This window comes from Pinus tabuliformis, chromosome 7 (genome assembly GCF_031772625.1).
Source record: "Pinus tabuliformis cultivar Carrire ecotype Pingquan chromosome 7, CPIR1, whole genome shotgun sequence".
NCBI classification, from domain to species: domain Eukaryota; kingdom Viridiplantae; phylum Streptophyta; class Pinopsida; order Pinales; family Pinaceae; genus Pinus; species Pinus tabuliformis.
The window spans coordinates 1,226,470,545-1,226,476,544 of NC_142293.1; positions in this window are offsets into that span (position 1 = coordinate 1,226,470,545).

Below are 6,000 nucleotides of genomic sequence, written 5' to 3' on the forward strand. Positions count from 1 at the left end.
CTTCTCCATCGCATTCTGAGTCTTTAAACCTTAAGCGAGAAGTTGAGAGGATAACAACCACTACTGCAAACCTGAACATTTCATATAAATCTACTATTGAACCCCCTGAATTTCAGTCTTTGATCCATAAACTTCAAGGATTTTCCATATCACTGCAGAAATCTGAATTATCTCAAGGTCGTGTGACTTCGCAATATATTTCTTCTCACCCTCTTACCAAATTACAGAGTGAAAATATTGGTATTGAACCAACCGAATTACCTCTGCCTAAAAGGAAAATACCAAGGAAGACACCTCAAGGGTCTGATAGTGAGACTCTTTCATCATCATCATCCATTTCATCTTCTCCATTGCAAAGTCAACCATCCACTCCACTTCATATCATTTTTCAACAGAGTACTGGAACTTCGACATCTTCGTCCCAACCACAAGGAACTTCATCTGTTCTTTCCTCTGTTAGTAGTTCAACAATGGATAAAAACCCATGGAACAATCCAGGGGCAGTTGCAATGCCTGCGCCCTTGAGTCAATTACCGGCCCATCCTAAGAAATGGTTGCCCAAGTTTAATCCTGAAACAGGCATGCTAGCAGAAGAACACATAAATAACTTTATCTTATCAATAAATTTAAATGGAGTTACAAACGAGGACACTGTTGTTAGACTTTTTCCATATACTTTACAAGGAGCGGCTGGGTCCTAGTATTTTTCATTACCATCAGGATCCATTACTAGTTGGAAAATTTTCCAAGAGCAATTCTTGACAAATTTTGGTGATGATAGGTCTACGGCAACATTGATCAATGATCTATCAAATCTTAAGACTGAATCGAGAGTACATATCAAAGATTTCAACTTGTGTTTCAACAAACTCTTGAATAAAATCCCTACCGCTTCCAAGCCTAGTGAAGAAGTTCGAAGTGAATGGTACATATCTGCTTTACCATCAAATATAGCAATCTTTTTTGATAGGGCCGCCAAGCCAACATTGGCCAAAAACATGAAGGAAGCGATAGCGGTAGAAAAGCGTATCTTATCTTTAGAAAAGAAAAACACTATTTATGAAAGAAAATATAAGAAGGTTTCCTTTAGAGATGATCCTAAGAAAAATCAATTAAAGGACCAATTTGATTTGGAAGGATTACATAAAGTTTTAAAAACCATGTCTAATGAAATGGTTGACATTAAGAAACAAGTAGCAGAGACTTCTTCTAAGAAACCCTACAATCCTTTTAGGAAAAACCCTTCAACTGATCCAAAGCCTCCCAATGCTATAACGAATGCAGAATCTGAAGGAGAAGAAGAAGAAGTTTCCAATGAAGAACCTATTGAAGAAGATGAGGTTGTAGAACTACAAGGAATGTGGGACTTAATTCTTCCATATGAAGAGGATCAAGAGGCATCACCAGTCAGTACCAGAAGTAGAAATCAACTTGATCCTCCACAACCCAGTTCTAAACAGAAGAATGCAAGTTCTGTTTCCAAGGATAAAGTCATAGGTAAGAAATCATCACCAAAAGTGACTCAAACACACCAATTCCAATCCAAGTCATCAACTCCATCTAAAACATTGATCGTTTCCAATGAGATGGAGTATAATATTGTTGAAGACATGAAGAACACTAGGGCCAACATTACATTTCATGAATTGAGTAAATTAAAGCATCAACAGAAACTACTTTTGAAAGAGTTGCATGCAATACCCATTGCACCTCTTCCTACCGCTGTAATCTTGCAAGCTTCTCATGAAATGGGAAGACCTCCAGCTATTATGGCAAATAAAGTTGACCCAAATGATATTGCTTTAATTGGAGGTAGGTAAAAATCCCATACTCCTCCATTCCTCCTTACTTTCGAAATTTTCAATAAAAATTTGCATAATTGTTTGGTAGATTCAGGTGCTTCATCTAATATTTTGCCTAAAACAATTTGTGCAAAGTTAAACGTCCAACCTCAAAAATCTGCAGTACGCATAGTTCAGCTGGACTGGTCGCAAGTTGAAGTAATTGGTGAACTAAATCAAGTGACCATAAGGCTCTCATTGAATCGAAAGGTATGTCAAGTCATTGATATTTTAGTTGCGGACATTCCTGAATTTTATGGTTTAATTCTTAGTAGGGATTGGTCTGAAAATCTTCATGGATACTTTGTGACCGACTAGTCACATATGTGGCTCCCTTTCAATGGTAAACCAAATCAGATAAAGTTTGAGCGAGAAAGACACCAAAAATACATAGTGATGGAACTGGAAGGAGAAAATGAACCTATAGCGTACAATAACAATATAATTGGGAACTATTCTGTTGACTCTTTCTTAGGAAATTTTAATGCTCATACTTTGCCTTATTTAGAACATTCTGTTTTGTCTCAAGTAGAAAACTTTTCTCAAACAGACAGTTCTAAATGCGTTAATTTTGTAGATAGTCTTGTAAATAACTCTTTGTTTTGGAAATTATTTTTTGGTTCTAAGTCTAATGATGGAGCAGGAGCAGGATGTGTATTAATTAGTCCATAAGGGAATAAAACCATGTTAACCTATAGACTCGAGTTCGATTGCACAAACAACACTACAGAATACGAAGCTTTAGTGCAAGGGCTGTACAAAGCAATTGGACTGGACATCAAGTATCTACAAGTCTTTGGAGATTCTGAGATTGTTATTAAACAGGTACGAAATACTATACATTGTCTATCAGGTCATTTAAAGAATTATCAATCTTTATTACAAGATTTGACTGCACATTTTATAGCATTCAATATTTCATCCATCCCCAGACTCCAAAATGCTAGTGCTGACCTCCTAGCTAATGTAGCTTCCAAGCTCATTCCTCAGAATACTATAGCCCAAACAAATTCTCAATCGAATTGATCTTTAGGCCCTCCATCCCTAATAATGTTACCAACTCGAGAATTTTTAATGATGACCCTGATATTTTAAGTTTCCTGACTTCAAAAGGATCTAATAGTAATCAGATAATTGACGAGTACCAACATGACAAGAAGTTACAACAAGAGACCACCAATAATGCCATACCAAAATCTGTAGTCAAGTTAGAAGACCTATATGATTTAAAAGACTGATTCAAAACGTCTACCAATTCAAAACTTTAGAGTTCAACTCTGAAATATGAATTAGTAAATCTAGGAATGGATACTAAGCCGCAGAATATCAACTTAGGTCTTGGTCTAGCCCTAGAAGAAAAATTAGCCTTTGTTCGACTCCTGAAGCAGTATAAAAATGTCTTTGCCTGGAATTACGATGACCTTAAGACTTACGACACTTCAATCATTCAACATACTATCCCAATGATAGCTGATGAAAGACCAGTCTAGCAAAAGCTGAGGAAGATCCATCCTAATATGGAAAGTCATATTAAGTCTGAGCTTAATAAATTATTGAAAGCCAAAATTATTTTTCCTGTTGGACATTCTATATGGGTTTCCAATCTGGTTCCAGTCAAAAAGAAAAATGGAGACATTCGAATTTGTATTGACTTTTGAAATCTTAACAAAGCCTGCCAAAAGGACAATTTTCCCTACCTCCTATGGAACAAATATTAAAAGAACTTGCGGGATCAGAATTGATTTCCTTTTTAGATGGTTTCTCCGACTACAACCAAGTCTTAGTCCATCCGGATGATCAGCTAAAAACCGCATTCAGAACCAAATGGGGTACATATGCATATCAAAAGATGCCTTTTGGGCTGATTAACGCTAGCGCAACATTTCAAAGAGCCATGGATATTGCATTTAAGGGATTAGTAAGCAAATCAGTGGTGATTTACTTAGATGACATAACAGTATATTCCAAAAAACGTAGTAATCATCTCAAAGATTTAAAGTAGGTCTTTCAATGTTGTCAAAGATATGTGATTTCACTTAATCCAAAAAGGTCCTTTTTTGCATTAAGTGAAGGAAAACTTCTTGGATTTATAGTGTCTAAATCTGGAATCTGGAATCCTTACCACATAATAAGAAAGCAATGCAATCCTTCCTTGGTCAAATTAATTTTGTTAAAAGATTTGTCCTAGACTTCTCAAGAATTGTGTCACCATTACAAGCAATGATCAAGAAAAAATCACTCTTTAAATGGGGTCAGGAAGAATATGAAGCCTTCAATCTGATTAAGCAAGCGATTGTTAATGCCCCATCCCTAGCAACTCCAAATTTTTCCGATCCTTTCATTTTGTATACATTTGCCTCTGAGAAGTCATATGCTGCAATACTCATGCAAGCCAATGAAGACAAAGTGGAAGCCCCAATTTCCTTCTTTAGTTCAAATTTCCAAGGGGCTGAATTAAATTATTCTAACGTTGAGAAACAAGCTTATGTTGTTTTCAAAGTAATCAAACACTTTATACCCTTTCTTCTTAAGACCCATACAAAGATAATAGTGACATTTCTAGCAGTAAGAAATCTCATGATACAGAAAGACGTGGATGAAAAGAGAGCAAATTGGATTACTGCCCTACAAGAATACGACGCTGAGATCAAGCTAGAAAATATTGTAAAAGGTCAAGGCTTTTGCAGAATCTTGGCTGGAGCATCGCTTATATCAGAAATACCATCTCCCAATCAAGAGGTACAAATGCATGAGGTAAGCCTAAACGATATTGAATCGAGATATGTTGATATTTTGTTTTATTTAAAAAATGGATATGCTCCTTCAAATCTGAATCATACAAAGAAAAGAGCCCTAAGATTGAAAGCTAAGCAATATCAACTTGTAAATGATGTACTTTTTAGGATGAATTATGATTATGTTCTTCTTCGATGTCTTGAGAAATCTGAAGCTGAAAAAGTGTTGCAAGAACTCCATGATGGACCAACAGGTGGACATTACGTAGGAGATGCAACAGCACACAAAATTTTGCATGCAAGATACTATTGGCCTACTTTATTTAAAGATGCACATAGCTATGTAAGGAAATGTCAAGTTTGTCAAACTGCTTCTAGAAGACAAAAGAAAGCATCATTGCTATTGCAACCAGTTAATATCGACCAACCATTTAAGCAATGGGGATTAGATATAATAGGTGAGATCGTTCCTCACTCTTCTAAATAGCATAGGTACATCCTTACAACTACAGATTATTTTACTAAATGGGTAGAAGAAGTTCCTCTCAAGACAGCTAATGCTAAACATATCATCGATTTCATAGATCAGTTCACAATTACCAGGCTTGGCTTACCTTCTACTTTAATGTTTGATAGTGCATCATATTTTTCTGGCAATGCTATGACTGAATTTGCACTTAAAAGAGGTTTTAAACTTAAGTATTCTACCAATTATTACCCACAAGGGAACAGGTTGGTTGAATCAACAAATAAAAACCTAATCAGGATCATTAAGCGAACTATTGATCAGAATCATAGAAATTGGCACAAATCTTCGATGTATGTTATTTGGGTAGATCGAATAACTCAAAAGTCTTCCATTGGCACTTCTCCCTTTAATTTAGTTTATGGGAAAGAAGTAGTTCTCCCAACTCATCTAGCAATTCCTTCTTTAGCCTTAGTTCAATTTATTGAAGAAACACCTTCTTCGTCTTTGCAACTAAGACAATTGCAGATCCTTAAGCTAGAAGAGCAACGAAAATAGGCCAAAATTACCCATGCACATCATCAAGCATTAGTAAAGGCTTCTTTCAATTCAAACATGGTATCTAGGAAGGATTTTAAAATTGGAGATTTAGTACTGAAATGGGATAAGGCTCACGAAAAAAAAGGTAAACATTCTAAATTACAATGGATGTGGCTTGGACCATTCCAAATTGTTGAAATCATAGGTCCATCGACTTTCATGTTGCAATATTTAGCAGGGAAAAGAGAATCTTTACCTGTTAACGGGCAGATCCTTAAAAAATAATTTCCATAGAAGATGACCTCGTCTATTTTTGTAAATTATTATTTATAGCTTTATTTTGATAATAAAACAGGTTGTAAATGGTTACTTTTGGATTTCACGAAAAAGATTAGTGTCTCTTGTTAATTTTGTTTTT